Source organism: Cryptomeria japonica, chromosome 3, assembly GCF_030272615.1.
Source record: "Cryptomeria japonica chromosome 3, Sugi_1.0, whole genome shotgun sequence".
In the NCBI taxonomy this organism is placed as follows: domain Eukaryota; kingdom Viridiplantae; phylum Streptophyta; class Pinopsida; order Cupressales; family Cupressaceae; genus Cryptomeria; species Cryptomeria japonica.
The window spans coordinates 831,012,846-831,030,307 of NC_081407.1; the positions used below are offsets into that span (position 1 = coordinate 831,012,846).

At 35.5% G+C, this 17,462-nt stretch overlaps 1 long non-coding RNA gene across 1 annotated transcript; it reads left to right on the forward strand.

The window, feature by feature from the left end:
• Window positions 1-1,009: 1,009 nt before the first annotated feature.
• On the forward strand, window positions 1,010-2,770 carry LOC131054792 (uncharacterized). The gene is made up of 5 exons (XR_009108055.2): window positions 1,010-1,288; window positions 1,378-1,575; window positions 1,661-1,728; window positions 1,828-1,858; window positions 2,362-2,770. It is a non-coding gene; the product is annotated as an uncharacterized LOC131054792 (long non-coding RNA).
• The last annotated feature ends 14,692 nt before the right edge of the window (window positions 2,771-17,462 follow it).

The following is a 17,462-nucleotide window of genomic DNA, read 5'->3' on the forward strand; positions in this document are numbered from 1 at the left end:
ACTGTAAATTAAATATTAAATTTTAACCTAATTTTGGGCTCTTATCAGTCCTGTTGGTTTTTGAATTGATGTCTCTAGTTTGTTGGTGTTTTGTTCGTCAGTTGTACTTTTCTTTGGTGTTGTCTTTTGCATTTTGATGCTCTTTAATGTAAATATTTTGATCTTTTGGCTGTAATGGGTCAGGGGCCGATCAAAACCTATTTTCCATTATTCAAAAACAAATTACTATATTTCAATTAATGTCAATGTCAATTTGGATTAATCCATGCATTTTTAAGAAAAAAATTTAATTATAGCTTTCACTAGAAACTAAATTATGTTTGATAAGATTATTTTGTTCTCGTTTTAGTGGTGTTTGTCTCTAGTAGTGAGACTTTATATTCAACAAAAAGTTTTTTGAATGTGTACTATTATTCTCTTTGATCATTTTCTTTTAACAACTAAAAACTTGAAAACTTGTCAGAAGCATACACATTCTTCTAACCACATTTGTACAATAAACTTTGTTAACTTTGTTATTGATCATATTTGTGCATACACATTCTTCTAATCATTGCAGACCATGTTCATACTACAGACTTTGTTAACTTGATTATTGATCATATATGTGCATACACATTCTTCTAATCATGTGCGAACTATAGACTACTATGTTAAGCTAGTAAAAATTAAGAGATTTTATTTATCATTTTTGTGCATACACATTCTTTTAACCATGTTCATACTATAGACTATAATAAAAGTCTAGCTTCCATGCCTAGCATTTACAATTCATATATAATTATCTTACTTTTATTGATTGAAATCATCTTCACTAATTAAATTAGATAATATTTTTAAAAAAAAGCTTATGCAAAAACTATAAACTTAACCATAAAATTTAATAGAAACAAATTTCAATACATTAATATTTCAATATACACATTAAAAAAAAGAAAAGAAAGGAAGAAAATCTTTTTATCACAAGTCCCAGACCCAACCCATATAATTTTCTTTTGATGTCCGAAGTCCCAACCCACAACCTACCTCTTCAGTATCTTCTCTGTCACGCAACAATTTTGTTTTTACCAAAATTTATTGACTTTGCCTCCACGTTTCTCTCCAACTCCCTCGCTCTCGTTCTGCTTATTTATACCTCCCATCTCCTTTGTTTCCTTACCATCGGCTTTGGATTTACCCTAGTTACTCAGCTGGGTGAGCTCTCTAGGTTTTCAAAAGTAATGTCAGTTACTAAGGATATTTCAAGGTTTTGGCCTGCAGAACACAATGGATCGCGGATCTGCTGCAGGTACTTGTGAACTGGGTTGTTCATATCTAGGATTTTTCAATCGGATCCGTACGATTTTGTTAATAATTGTATTATTTTGTTTCTTTCAGATTCCAGGCTTATCAGATCTGCTAGTGTTGTGGAGAGCGCAAGGGTTAGGAGGGCTTTGAGCAGATGGAGGCCAGTGGAACGGGAGATCGATATGTGAACAGAGCTGCTGCGCCACGGTCCTGTGGAAGGCAAGAAAGTCTTCTACTGCTTCCAAAATGGCGCTGGGCGAGGGAAACGGAAGAAAGAACCAGAGAGATGTTAGTAGCCAGACAGATTCTTACGAGTTGTTGTTCTTTACATTATTTTAAAAAGTAACCTAAAAAATGTATGTTTTAGCCTCAGTATTGAAGGTGCAAAACTGGACTTCATTATTCCGCTCCAAGAGGTCAACTGACAAGAGCTCTGTACAGGTATGAAAGCCCGTTAAAATATTCAAGCCCGTCTATCAAATTATATGTTTTATAAATAAGATTGCGGCAAATTTCTGAAGAATGTGTATTGATATGCAGGAAGAAGAAGTGGATCGCGGATCTGGAGCAGGTAAACCAACCGGGTACATGTAATTTTATAAAACGAATTGGGTTGTTCTCATCTAATTATTTCAATTCGGTACAATGTTGTAAACAATTCTATAGTTTTGAATTTACCTGAGATACTAGGCTGGGTTTTTTTAAAGTAACCCCAAGTTTAGGGTAACCCCAAGTAATGGATCGCGGATCTGAAGCAGTTAAACCGACTGGGTACTTGTCATTATATAAAACGAATTGGGTAGTTCACGTCTCGCTTTATCGCCAGAATAAATGTATTATTTTGTATTTGGATTTGCCTGAGATACTCAGCCGGTGAGCCATCTAGGGTTTTTTAAGGTAGCATCAGTTAGGTAATTTCAAGTTTAGGGCCGACTGAACATAATGGATCATGGATCTGGAGCAGGTAAACCAACTGGGTAGTTGTGATTTTATAAAACGAATTGGGTTGTTCTCAGACAGTTTTTTCAATTCGGTACTATGTTGTAAATAATTGTATTGTATCGTTTTCTTCAGATTCCAGGCTAATGAGATCTGCTATTGTCGTGGAGACTGCAAGCTGTAGATGGAAGCCAATTGAAGCTCAAAAGAGGAGATCCGTGTCCATTTTCTCTAGTGGAACGAGAAATCCGTCTTTTGAGCAAATAAACCGCATTTCTGCAGAGCTGAAGCCTCATGGTGTTGTGGAAGTTTATAGTGGAGCTTGCAGGAATTATTTCCTTTGCAGTCCTGCAAGACTGTTTTCTCTTTTTGTTTAGTGTAGGGTTTCATAAACAGAGTCTGAATGAGGGCATTCTAAATAAGAAAATGTAGTAGCACATGGTCTATATTGCTGTGATGCTACAAAAATAAGATACGTTTAGAGATCATGTACCACCGGCATAGTTTATATATATATATGACATTTTTAATGGTTATCTTTTCATATTTGGATTTCAGATAGATTTGAAAAGAAAATGTTGTTCCTTTCAACTTCTTTTAGCTTCCTAAATGATACTCTAGTATAAGATTTTACTGTTCTTCTAGCTTCCTTAATGAAACCCTAGTATTAAGGAATTTGGTGAAAATAAATAAATAAAATTACAGTTAAGATTGATGATTTCCAATTGCATTCTTGGAGGTTGTTTTGCTGCCTCAGATGCGGGCTTCTAAACAAAGAAGTGCCTTTGAACAAGGAAGTAGGAGAGGAATTCCTAGAAACAATACCAAGAATTATTTCTAATGAACAAAATAAAGAGTTGTTTAAGAAGGTAACAAAATAATATGTCAAAAAAGTAGTCTTCCCAAGGAATCTAGATAAGGCTCCAGGGTTTGATGGATTCCTAGCTGGGACTTTTTGACACTTTTGGGAAATAATAGGAGATGATATCTTCAAGGTAGTGGAAGAATCAAGGAAGAAGAGAAGAATTATTGGGGAAATTAATGACACATTCCTAGATTTGATTCCAAAGAATAATATTGTCCACTAAATGGGGATATTAGGCCAATTTCTTTATGTAACACAACATATAAAATAATCTCTAAAATTATTGTAAATAGTTTCAAATTTGTCTTAAGAACTATATAGCGGAAGAAGGAAGATCAATTTTGGAAGGCAAATTATAATAGACCATGAAGCAGTTCATTCAGTAAGAAACACAAGATGGGTTAGTATGATTCTCAAATTAGACATCATAAAGGATTATGATTTGGTAGATAGAGGATTCTTAAAAGAAGTTTTATAGAGATTTGGTTTTAGTATGGACTGGATAGAATAGATCTATAGTTGTATATCTTCACCAAAATTATTAGTCCTAATGAATGGAGCATCTCAAGGTTTTTTCAACATGCAAAGAGGAATTAGGTAAGGCAATTCAATTTCCCCCTTTCTTTTCATCATAATGGCATAAGATCTAAGGAGTGATAAGAAAAATTAGAAATGAAGGTTGTTGGATTGGAATTAAAATAGTAGTTGGGATGAATTTAGTAACACATCAAAAATTTGTTGATGATACCATCCTCTTTGGTCAATCATGTAGGAGAGAAGCCATGACAATTAAGAAGATTTTGAATAGATATTATAATGTCTTAGGTAAACAAATAAATTGTAATAAAAGTAAGGCTTTTTCCTTGAATACATAGCCAAGTCTTCAAAGAGATATAGCTAGAGCTTTAAATCTTAAGGTGACCAATCTTCCAAGAAAATTTTTGGAACTCCACTTTTTGAAGGTATAAATAAAAAAGTTTACTAGGAGAATTTAATTAATAGGTATTTTAACAAAATGGGTTCTTGGAAAGGAATATGACTATCCTCTACAAAAAAAACTATTACTGACCAAATCTATTCTAATGAAGTCAGCAATGGGAGCAAAGTTAGCTTAGTAGTTTTAGTTCAATGAAGAGAATAAATGGGTCAAATTATTAAGAAGGAATCACCTAGATAGTGATGATCCTACTAGTATTCTAAAAATAAGGGAGCCTCCAAGGGGATCAATGATATGGAACTATATCTTGGAATGTAGAGAAATAATTTTGAGGTATGTAACATGGGAAATTGGTGATGAACTTTCTAGTTTGACTCATGGAATAAAGATACAAGTTTGGAGAATCTCACAAATAAGGAGGAAATAAAAAGGAAAACTCTGAGGATTTGGGGATCAAAAGTGAAGTATTATGGGAAACTAATGGTCTCACAACTTGGAACTAGAAATATTTGGATAATTTAGAAGCTCCATGTCATCAAAAAGAATTATTAAGAGACCTATTAAAAAAGAGATGTGTGGTGCGTTCTCATGAACCAAATAGGATTAGATGGCATGGCTCTAAGGCTGGCTCTTATACAGTTGATTTAGGATATAAAATCAAATAATTTGCTATTGTAAAAGTTGAATGGCTATGTAAATGTTTATGGAACAAATAAATCCTTCCAAAAGATGGGGTATTTGTGTGGTTGGCTATTCAACGTAAGGTTCTCACTGAGGACCGTATGGAGAAAATGGGAGTTCTTGGAGAAAACTGATGTATCCTCTGTAAAAAGAATATTAAAAATGAGGATCATATTTATTTATATTTCTCTTATGCAAGGAGGTGTTGGGATCGTTTTTTGGGCAAGTTGGATTTTCAATGCCCTAACCCTTGAAGTCTATTGGATTAGTTTAAAATATGAAATGTTTTGGAAAAGAAATTATTTTTTGCTAGTCTCTGGAGAATAATACCTTAAATGGTGGGTTGGGAAGAATGAAAGAAAGGAATCATAGAATATTTTAGGACAAAGAAATGCTAGAGGAAATATTCATTCAGAAAATTGAGGATCAAGTAGTGGATTTGGTTAATACAGTTGCAAGAAATTAGCTTGTTAAGAAAATTGATTTCATTCTATGCGATGATGGAATAACAAAGAGAATTAAAGGCTTAAGAGTCCCCAAAATTTGAGATGGAAGAAGGAATAAGGCATCTAAAATAGATAGAAATAATCTTAAATGGTTGCCGCTAGGAAGGATGGATTAAAATTAACTTTTATAGGGCTGCCAGAGATAACCCAAGTGAAGGAGGGATAGGATGTATAGGTAGATATTTTGAAGGGAGAATTATTGCTATAGAGTCTAAAGCTTTAGGTAAAATAACAAATGATATAGTAGAAATCAGAGATGCATTGTTATGGATACAACTTCACTTTAAACTAGGAGTAAAGAAGATTCATTTGGAAGGAGTCGCTCAAATCATAATTAATACTAAACAAAAAATAGATCTCATGATTAGATGTTGGCCAAATTGTTATAACCGTATCAATAATTAATTAAGAAATTTTATGACATCAAAATGATTAATATTTATAGAGAAGGGAATATTGAGGCCAACACCCTAGCCAAAAATGCAGTTAGAATTCCTAGAAGAATCGAGAGCCTAGTGTAAATGGGACAAGTTTTTGAAGGTTCACGTTAATTATAGTTGTAACCCAAGTAAATTAGAAGTAAAATTAGTGGAGGGTTGGACTTTCTCATCTATTTTAAGACACAAATTTTAATACAAATGATTAGTTAGTAGTAGTTGAGGTAGATATAAAAGTGATGTAAATTAGGAGAATAAAGATGTGGTAGAGGATAAACTTTGGAGACTTCCCACTAAATTAGTCAACCAACCTAGTAATGTTATGAGTTGCCAATGAAGAATTCTTAAAGTCTAGGAGAATAAAAAAATATGATTAAAGTCTATCATCTAATATCAATATTTAATGCTTGAAAGGACAAATTATATCACCGATATGTGTGAGCTTTTATGGTGGATGCAAAATTTTATTAGAGATGGTGGAGATCATGGAAATATCCAAATGTATTTCTTCTTTTCAAGAGGTTTCTCTAAATGAAGAGATCACAACTTAGAGACAAAATGGAGACCCAAATTTGATTAGTGTGACTAGAAGGAAGATGAATTTCTTTAGGGGAAATAACGGATAAGAGATTGAGCACAATCTTGAGGTATAGTCATTGTTTAATGTTATATATGATCAACTCGGTTGTTCGAGAGAATTTTATAAGGATGAATCATTGATTGATATCACATAGATTTAGATATCATAGAAAATCTTAGATAGAGGCTTGAGAAATCCCATGGCTAAAGAGCTATGCAAATTAGTCTTCAAGAATCCGATTTGGGAGGCATGGACGACATTCTCAGAAATATTGATAATTTTTGGATCCCTCTACCCAGAGAAATTAACATTTATAGGATTAATAAGTGCCAAAAATCCCAATAATTTTAATGGATTACGAAGGTGACTATCAAAATAAAAAAGAGGCGGTAATAAAGAGTCTCAATTTCCTTCTAAACTAGACAAACAAAGTGGAGAACATCGCACCTTATTGGTTCTTAACCTTCATTCGACAAGAAGGCCTAGAGGAATAGATTCATGGAGTTGAGGTGGATAGAGAAAACCCCATACAAAAGGACAAGAGGGACATAGAGGAAGAAGGTTAGGATTAAAGGAGTCTTGCTGTTTTTTGTCTTTTGCCAAGTAGAATTAATTGTAGGTTTGAATATACGAGAACAACATATTTACTAGAATAGAGAGCAATATTTGAAGGTAAGAAAGAGTGTTTATTAAATATATAAATTTATGACTATAAAGATATCAAGCCTTGAACTAGGAGGTAGGAGATGTGAATTAAATTTTTGGTAGAATTAGATTCAAATATTGGGATAAACCTTTTATTTCCCTTTCATTTCTATACTTTCTGTAATCATATTTTTTTTCAATAATATATGGGGACAAGCCCTTACTTTTAGTTTATTTATAAAAAAATAAAATTATATTTATTTATGATATTTGTTGGCATATGTCTAGAGTATGATGACATGATGATATTGTATGTTGTCATTGATGTCAATATGCCGATGAGTGAACTGGTCTATTGAAGTAAGCAACTGGGAAGAGAACCAATATGATGTTGTGAACTGGTATATAGAATGTTTTGTATCAAGGTTTCATATGGTATGACTACCCGTTGGTAGTCTCAGCTTCAGGGTTTCCGGTTGAAGTGTTCCATGCTTGTGTGATTCAACCGATGACATCATGTTATGCGTTAGCATTGTAATGAAGAACAGATTGTGTTGCCATGTCAGCCTTGTGCGCATGAAGGATCTTGCGTGATTGATCCTATCTACCTCAAGAATATATGAAGTCTCTGTAAACGGTGGAGAACGCATGATGGGTTATCAACCTCCAAGAAGCGGTGAAGAACGAACATTGGAGAATGTCTTGAGATCTATTCAAGGCTGTTGTATTGAATGCAATGTGTTCAACTGTTAGGATTGAACCGACTGAATTGCTTAACCTAAAATGTTTAGGGTTTAGGGTTTATGCTACTGACCTATCTGTTTTCTATAAGGTCGATGTTGTTTTTCATGTTGTGATTGTTGGCAAATGTTGTGTGTGTATCTAAGAGCAGAGATACATGATTCTTGCCAGACCAGATAAAAGAATAGATACCTACAGAGTGTGATTGTAGAAGGAAGGAACTAAAGTGGATCTACATTGGCATTGAGTGCTGTTACCAGATCATTGTAATACCCACTGACCTCTAACCACTTCAACAGTTCGAAAATCCCTTAACAGGGTATTTTTAACCGGCTTGCTATAAATCCTTTAATAGGGTGACTCAAAATCATTGAGTTCTTAAAATCCTCTAAGAAGGTAACCTTTAACAGGGGTATTCTAGCCATTCCTTAACTCGATGATCCCTAGCAGGATCGATTCCTAACAAAACCTATTGTATCAGTCTTTAACCGGACTAGGCTCTTAACAGAGCGGACTTCAGAAGGGTTCAAAGAATAGCTTGTGGGTATTCATCCCCATCATGGTTTTTCCCAGTTGGGTTTCCACATGAAAAATATGTGTGTCATGTGTGATGCCTTTGCATGTGATGCTTTGTTATTTTCTGTCAAGCGGTAAATCACATTGAACTAGCAAGTTATTATATTTTTGATGGTAGAGTACTTGTTTATGTGTAAGGGTGAAGTGGAAATAAGATGTTAGATTATGCTGAAAGCTAAGAGTTACCGGTTTATGTCTTTTACATTCTTACTATGGTTAACTAGTAGTAATCTTGTTTAGAGCAAAGTTATTGCTTGCCAGTAAATTGCAGTGTTTTTAGTCAAACCGGTTTCAGGAAAAGTGTTTTTGTCTGTACGGATTCACCCCCCCCTCTCAGTACTGGGTTGGTACTAAATGTTCATCATTGATTCATCAATTGGTATGAGAGCGTCCTCTAGGTCCTCTATGTTGTAAGGTTAACCGCTTGAGGGAAAGATCCTAGTCTAATGATGAAGAGGGAAGGTCCAAATTTCATCAGAGATAACTTTAAAATATGGAAAGATAGAATGAAGATATATATCTAAAGCATGGGTGCTCAACACTGAAGCTATGTTGAGAATGCTTATGTAATCCCTACCGGTAGTCTCACCGATGATCAAAAGAGAGAGATTCAAGAGAATGGGCAAGTCATGGAAGCCGTAATCAGCAGTTTATTTGACATTGAGTTTATTGATGTTCAGGATAAAGAGAATCCCAAAGAAGTATGGGATGTGCTTGAGAATATCTATGGCGGTGATGAGCATGTAAAACAAGCTAAGGAAGAAAGCCTTAGGGGAAAGTTTGAAGACATGTGGATGGTTGAAGGAGAGACCATTCAACAATATAGAAGAAGAATCGAAATGGTTGTAGGAGATATCAACAGTGCAGGTGGTAAAATAGAAGATTCCACCATTGTTAGCAAAGTTTTAAGATCCTTATTACTGGTCTATACAATAAGGGTTGCTCCTATTCAGAAGTTGAGGTCTATAGACAAGACAAAGGTATCTCTGGACTCCATCATTGCAAAATTGACCCCATATGAGATAAATAATTATGATGGCAGTATTCAGAAGACTAAATCAGCCTTTAGAGCATTTGCTACACCATCTAGAAGAAGCAAAGAAGCTAGTACCAGTGGTGAACCAAGACAAAGTAGAGAAATGGATGATGAGGAGATCTTGATGGAATTTCAAGCTCTTCTTGCCAAGAGACTTCCTAAGGGAACTAGTAAATACAGAGGTAAGCTCCCTTTGAAATGCTTTTCTTGCAATAGGACAGGACACATTGTTGTAAACTATCCTAATGGTGATAATAAAGAAAAATCAGAAAAGTTCAAGAAGTTCAAAGGAGGAAACCAGAGAAATTATTTTGTAGTAGTCGATAAAGGTGTCACTGATGAGGAATCAAAAGATGAAGGAAGTGAAGACATTGTGTTTGTAGAAGTTAAGGAAGATGTGTCAGACAAGAAGGCTCTTGTCTCCAGCTTTGATAATTCCAATAAGTGGATTATTGACAGCGGTTGTTCTCACCATATGACTGGTGATCGGAGTAAGTTTCTATCTCTAGAAGAGTATGATGGTGGTGTGGTTCATTTTGGTAATGATGAACCATGTATGGTAAAAGGTAGAGGGTCCATCTCTCTGAATGGAAAAAGCAGTGCTGATAATGTGTATTGGGTAGAAGGTCTCAGACACAACCTTTTGAGTGTTGCTCAGCTGAATCATAATGGACTCACTATGGAATTCAAAAATGGAGTGTGTAAAATCAAAGTAAAGAATGGTGAACTGATGGCCACTGGTATGCAGACCAAAGTTAACCTATTTCAACTGAATGCAAATATCAGTACATCTCTTATGGCTAAGTTTGATGTTAGCTAGATATGGCATAGGAGACTCTGCCATGTAAATTTTGACAACATTGTCAAAGCCAGTAAGATCAAGGAAGTTAGAGGATTGTCTATGCTGTGCAAACCGGAAAATCCTTTGTGCAGAGATTGTCAATTGGGGAAAACGTCTTCCTCAACCTTCAAAGGTAAATCTTTCACTATAGACAATTTACTTGATCTTGTGCATACTAATTTGTGTGGACCTATGAAAACTAGGATTGTGCAGGGAGATAGGTATTTTATGATTCTTACTGATGATTGCTCAAGAATGATGTGGGTCACATTCTTGAAGGACAAGTCTGAAGCCTTTGGAAAGTTCAAAGCCTTTAGAGCACTGGTAGAAAGAGAAAGTGGTAAGAGAATCAAATGCCTTAGAACTCATCAAGGAGGCGAATTAACTTCCAGTGAATTCAACAAATACTGTGAAGAAAATGGCATGAAGAGGCAACTGTCCACCCCCTGGAATCCACATCAAAATGGCCTAGTAGAGAGGAACAACTAGAATATGGTTGAAGCAGCTAGAACTATGTTGATCCAAGGAAAAGTTGCTCATGCCTTTTGGAGAGAAGCAGTGAGCACTGTAGTCTACACAATGAACTGGGTACTCATCAAAAAGGGCAAGGATAGAACACCTTATGAGTATTGGACTGGTAAGACACTAGTGGTAAGCTACTTTAGAGTGTTTGGTAGCAAATTTTATATCAAGAGGAGTGAACATTAGAGCAAGTTTGATGCTAAATGTGATGAGGGAATATTCCTAGGATATTCTACCAAGAGTAAAGCTCTCAAATGTTTCAACAATAGGACTCAGAGAATTGTTGAAAGCATCAATGTTAGAGTTGATGAAACCTCTAAGAAGCCTGAGGAAACCGACAATGTGCAAGTAGCAGATGAACCAGTAGTAACCTTTTGGGAACCGGTTGCAAAATAGCCCAATACCAGTAATTGTGCTCCTTTATTGATAGATGCTGATGAATATGAGGATGAAGAAGAAAAGAAAGAGGAATCTATCAAGATCATCCCTAGGTATGTTAAGTTGAATCATGATCCAAAGCAGATCATAGGAGATAAGGATGCAGGAATTCTTACAAGAAGAAAGGTCAGAGAAAACTCTTGTATGATCTCTGAATTTGAGCCTAAATCATTTAAAGAGACACATAAAGATGAAGACTGGATCAAGGAAATGGAAGAGGAACTTGACCAGATAGAAAAGAATGGTACTTGGTCTCTGGTACCTAGACCTGAGCATAAAAATGTCATAGGCACCAAATGGGTTTTTAGAAATAAGTTGAATGGAGATGGCTCAGTGGTTAGAAACAAAGCTAGACTGGTGTGCAAAGGTTATGCCCAAGAAGAAGGAGAATATTATGGAGAAACATTTTCTCCTGTAGCCAGATTGGAAGGAGTTCGTATGCTTCTTGCATATGCAGCTTTTAAGGGATTAAAAGTATATCAAATGAATGTAAAATCTGCATTCCTAAAAGGAATACTTGAAGAGGAGGTGTATATAGAGAAACCAGATGGGTTTTCCCTATCAAAAGATAGTGACATGGTGTGTAGGCTACATAAAGCCTTGTATGGACTAAAGCAGGCACCTAGAGCATGGTCTGAATGCCTACACTCCCATCTTGTGAAAATTGGATTTGAAAGAACAAGTGAAGATAGCAATATCTACTTGAAATTAGAAGGAGATCAGATTCTAATCTATGAAGTATTTGTTGATGACACAATTTGGTGGAGATGAAAAGATGTGTCATGACTTTGCAGATGAGATAAAGAAGGAATTTGAGATGTCACTCGTAGGGGAGATTAAGTTCTTCATTGGACTACAAATTTCAACAAATTAAAGATAGAATCTTTATCACTCAGTCCAAGTATGTCAAAGAGGTATTGAAGACCTTCGGCATGGAAGACAACAAACCGGTTAGTACACCAATGGTGACCGGTTGTAAATTATCAAAAGAGGATGACTTAGCATTGGTAAATGAGAAGGAATACCAATCAATGATTGGTAAGTTTCCCTATGTAGTACATAGCAGGCTGGACATTGTACATGCAGTGGGCATTGTTGCACAGTTCTAGAAAAGCCCAAGAGAATCCCACTTGGTAGCAGTCAAGTGGATTCAGAGATATCTGAAGGGAACTATTGACTATGGACTGTGGTATCCATACATTAATGATTTCAACTTGAAAGTATTTACAGATGCTGATTGGGCTAGTAATGTGGATGACCGGAAGAGCACAACGAGTGGTGCATTCTTTCTTAGTGGTAGACTACTCTCGTGGATGAGTAAAAATCAGAGTTGTATCTCTCAGTCTACAACAAAAGTGGAGTATGTTGCAGCTTTTATGAATTGCACTCAGACAATTTGGATGAAGCATGTATTAAAAGGCTTCAAAGTTCCTATATCTGAACCAGTAAATATATCTTGTGACAATACGAGTGCAATTAACATCTCCAAGAATCCGGTTTTACATTCTAGAACCAAGCACTTTTAGCTCAAATATCATTTCTTGAGAGAAAAGGTTCATAACAAAGAGGTTGTATTCAAACATGTTTCCACTAAGGAGCAGTTAGCAGACATATTCACCAAGCCTCTATCGAAGGGGACATTTACCTATCTAAGAGATGAATTAGGGGTGCTGCCCCTTCAAGAGGTAAACTAAAGTTGTGTACTCCACATCAATCATGTCTTACATTGATATATCTTTTTCAAGATTGGTCTGTTGAAGGATGCTACTCAGGGGGAGCAGCATAGTGGAACATAGATGTCTATGCCTTTACTTTGGCATATATCTACAGTATTGGGGGAGAAGATGTGAAGTGAAGAGATATCTTTGTATATTGACATCAATGCCAAAGGGAGAGATTATTGGCATATGTCCAGGGTATGATGACATGATGATATTGTATGTTGTCATTGATGTCAATATGCTGAAGAGTGAACTAGTATATTCAAGTAAGCAACTGGCAAGAGAAGCTGCCTGATAATGTGAATCGGTACATGTGAAAAAGTGAAGCGGTATGTTTGTCCAAGTGCACCGATATGTTGGAATGTGACCTGGTATATGGAATGTTTTCTATCAAGGTTTCATATGGTATGACTACCAGTTGGTAGTCTCAGCTTTAGGGTTTCCAGTTGAAGTATTCCATGCCTGTGTGATTCAACCGATGACATTGTGTGATGCGTTAGCATTGTAGTGAAGAACAGATTGTGTTGCCATGTCAGCCTTGTGCGCGTGAAGGATCTTGCATGAAGGAGATTGATCCTATCTACCTCAAGAATGTGTGAAGTCTCTGTAAATGGTGGAGAATGTGTGATGGGTTATCAACCTCCAAGAAGAAGTGAAGAACGAACATTGGAGAACATTTGAGATCTATTCAAGACTGTTGTATTCAATGCAATGTGTTTAATGGTTAGGATTGAAACGACTAAATTGCTTAACCTAAAATGTTTAGGGTTTAGGGTTTATGCTACTGACCTATCTGTTTCCTATAAGGTTGATGTTGTTTTTCATGTTGAGGTTGTTGGCAAATGTTGTGTGTGTATCTAAGAGCAGAGATACATGATTCTTACTAGACCAGATAAAAGAATAGATACCTACAAAGTGTGATTGCAGAAGGAAGGAACTAAAGTGGATCTGCATTGGCACTGAGTGTTGTTACCAGATCATTATAATACCTGTTGACCTCTAACCACTTCAATAGTTGGAAAATCCCTTAATAGGGTAGCTTTAACTGGATTGCTATAAATCCTTTAACAGGGTGACTAAATACTCTAACAAGGTAACCTTTAACAGGGTTTAACTCTTAACCAGGTATTCTAGCCATTCCTTAATCGGGTGATCCCTAGTAGGATTGGTTCCTAACAAAACCTATTGTATTAGTCTTTAACCATACTAGGCTCCTAATAGAGCGGACTTCAAAAGGGTTCAAAGAATAGCTTGTGGGTATTCATCCCCATCTTGGTTTTTCCCAGTTAGGTTTCCACGTGAAAAATATGTGTCATGTGTGATGCCTTTTCATGTGATGCTTTGTTATTTTCTATCAAGTGGTAAATCATGTTGAATAAGCAAGTTATTATATTTCTAATGGTAGAGTACTTGTTTCTGCATAAGGGTGAAGTGGAAATAAGATGTTAGATTGTTAGGAAAGGTAAGAGTTACCAGTTTATGTCTTTCACATTCTTATTGTGTTTAACCGGTAGTAATCTGGTTTAGACCGGTGTTATTGCTTGCCAGTAAAGTGCAGTGTTTTCAGTCAAACCAGTTTAAGGAAAAGTGTTTTTGTTTGTACTGATTCACCCCCCCCCTAAGCACTGGTTTGGTACTAACTGTTCATCATTGATTCATCAATATTAAGATAATTATCTTTATTAAATAATATACATATAAAATAAATATGTTATAAAAAATTAATTTTAATTTATAGCAGAAATAATATACACTTGTAATAAAAATATTATGAACATGATAATTCTTGTTTTTGATTGATTAAGTAAGAAATTATAGCTACAACATAAGAACCATTACAAAAAAATAGCGATTCAATAAGGCCTTATTGGCATTGTGTTGTCATTTATGTCAATCTGTACACAAGTTGATGTTACTAGCATCCAAGTAGGAGTACTGGAGATTGTTGGCATGTTGATGTGAATTGGTAAGTATGTCAATAGGTAAACAAGAAAATAGACAAATGTAAGGACTCCCTCCAAATGGAGATATAGCATAATGGTTGATGTGAAGGTTGAAGGGAAGATAGACAAAACTAGAGGAAAACATATTGGATGGTTGTCAGATCACATATTGAAGATGTGAATACAACACTGGGAGCAAAGTGTGTGACCTGAATAAGAAAATGAAAGGATCTCAAGTGTTTGCCACTTTGGCAAAATGGTTGAGGAATGTCAACAATAAATGATGAAGATTTCTAACAGTAGCTTACCTCAGGTATGTTTCATGGTCTAGAAAGTGCAGTTCGAGATAACATGGCCTAACTAGTAGAGTAGAGAAGTGCATGATATGATGATTAACTAGTTCGTGTATACCGATAGTATGTTTGGTTGGTGACCGAGCCTGAACCAACATGATCAAGTGAGTTGGATGCCGACAGAGATGACATGTGGACTGTAGGTGGCGGTAGGTGAATAGCGCATCAGTGAGGTAGTTACCGATTAGGTCAATATTAAATGAAGACTGCAAAAATCACAGATGGATTGCAGAGGATTGTAACTCGAAGGATCAAAAGACAGAGATTTTTTGGTATTATGATCAATAAAATCAAGGTCGATGAACAAGATATAATTTGCTAAATATAGTGAATGTGTATTGGAAGGATAAAAATGGTGGTGATATTTTATTTATTGTAGGTTGTGAATCCAAGAAATGGGATTTGATTTGATTTGATATTTATTGAATCAGTGAAGAAAACACTAGGCATTTAAAGTTTAAACTTTCTTGGTCAGAAAGCATGTGTATAAATGTGTAGATCAAAGACATAAGCTTATTTATAAAATAGTATGGGATGATGCTAGATGAGAGTTTATCAATCTAAGAGTCTGTCCCAGGCTGACATGTGTCACAACATGGGTGATTGAGGCAGGTGTTAAAAGGGTTTTACTAATTGAAAAAGTCAAAGGGAAACAAAAATGGGTAATGCTCGGGAAAATAAAGGTGGATCCTTTTTGCACAGAGTGGAATATATTTGCAGTACTTGTTGAGAAGATGTGAAGTAGAGAGATATCTTTGTATATTGCCATCAATGCCAAAGGGGGGAGATTATTGGCATATGTCTAGAGTATGATGACATGATGATATTGTATGTTGTCATTGATGTCAATATGCTAAAGAGTGAACCGGTAGATTGAAGTAAGCAACTAGCAAGAGAATCGATATGATATTGTGAATCGGTACATGTGAAAAAGTGAAGCGGTATGTTTGTCCAAGTGCACTGGTATGTTGGAATGTGAACCGGTATATGAAATGTTTTGTATCAAGGTTTCATATGGTATGACTACCAGTTGATAGTCTTAGCTTCAGCGTTTCCAGTTGAAGTGTTCCATGCCTGTGTGATTCAACCGATGACATCGTGTGATGCATTAGCATTGTAATGAAGAACAGATTATGTTGCCGTGTCAGCCTTGTGCGCGTGAAGGATCTTGCATGAAGGAGATTGATCCTATCTACCTTGGGAATGTGCGAAGTCTCTGTAAATGGTGGAGAACACGTGATGGGTTATCAGCCTCCAAGAAGTGGTGAAGAATGAACATTAGAGAAAATCTTGAGATCTTTTCAAGACTATTGTATTCAATACAATGTGTTTAATGGTTAGAATTGAATAGACTGAATTGCTTAACCTAAAATGTTTAGGGTTTAGGATTTATGCTACCAACCTATCTATTTCCTATAAGGTCGATATTGTTTTTCATGTTGAGGTTGTTGGCAAATGTTATGTGTGTATCTAAGAGCAGAGATACATGATTCTTGCCAGACTAGATAAAATACTAGATACCTACAGAGTGTGATTGCAGAAGGAAGGAACTAAAGTAGATCTGCATTGGCACTGAGTGCTGTTACCAGATAATTATAATACTTGTTGACCTCTAACCACTTCAACAGTTGGAAAATCCTATAACAGGGTAGATTTAACTGGATTGTTATAAATCCTTTAACAGGGTGACTCAAAATCATTGAGTTCTTAAAATCCTCTAACAAGGTAACCTTTAATAGGGTTTAACCCTTAACCGAGTATTATAGCCATTCTTTAACCAGGTGATCCCTAGTAGGATTAGTTCCTAACATAACCTATTGTATTAGTCTCTAACCAGACTAGGCTCCTAATAGAGTGGACTTCAAAAGGGTTCAAAGAATAGCTTGTGGGTATTCATCCCCACCGTGGTTTTTCCCAGTTGGGTTTCCACGTGAAAAATATGTGTGTCATGTGTGATGCCTTTTCATGTGATGATTTGTTATTTTCTATCAAGTGGTAAATCATGTTGAACTAGCAAGTTATTATATTTCTGATGGTAGAGTACTTGTTTATGCGTAAGGGTGAAGTGGAAATAAGATGTTAGATTTTTAGGAAAGCTAAGAGTTACTAGTTTATCTCTTTCACATTCTTACTGTGTTTAACCGGTAGTAATATGGTTTAGACCGGTGTTATTGCTTGCCAGTAAAGTGCAGTCTTTTTAGTCAAACCGGTTTAGGGAAAAGTGTTTTTGTCTGTACCGATTCACCCCCCCCTCTCAGTACTGTTGTGGTACTAACTGTTCATCATTGATTGATCAATATTAAGATAATAATCTTTATTAAATAATATACATATAAAATAAATATGTTATAAAAAATTAATTTTAATTTATAGCAGAAATAATATACACTAGTAATAAAAATATTATGAACATG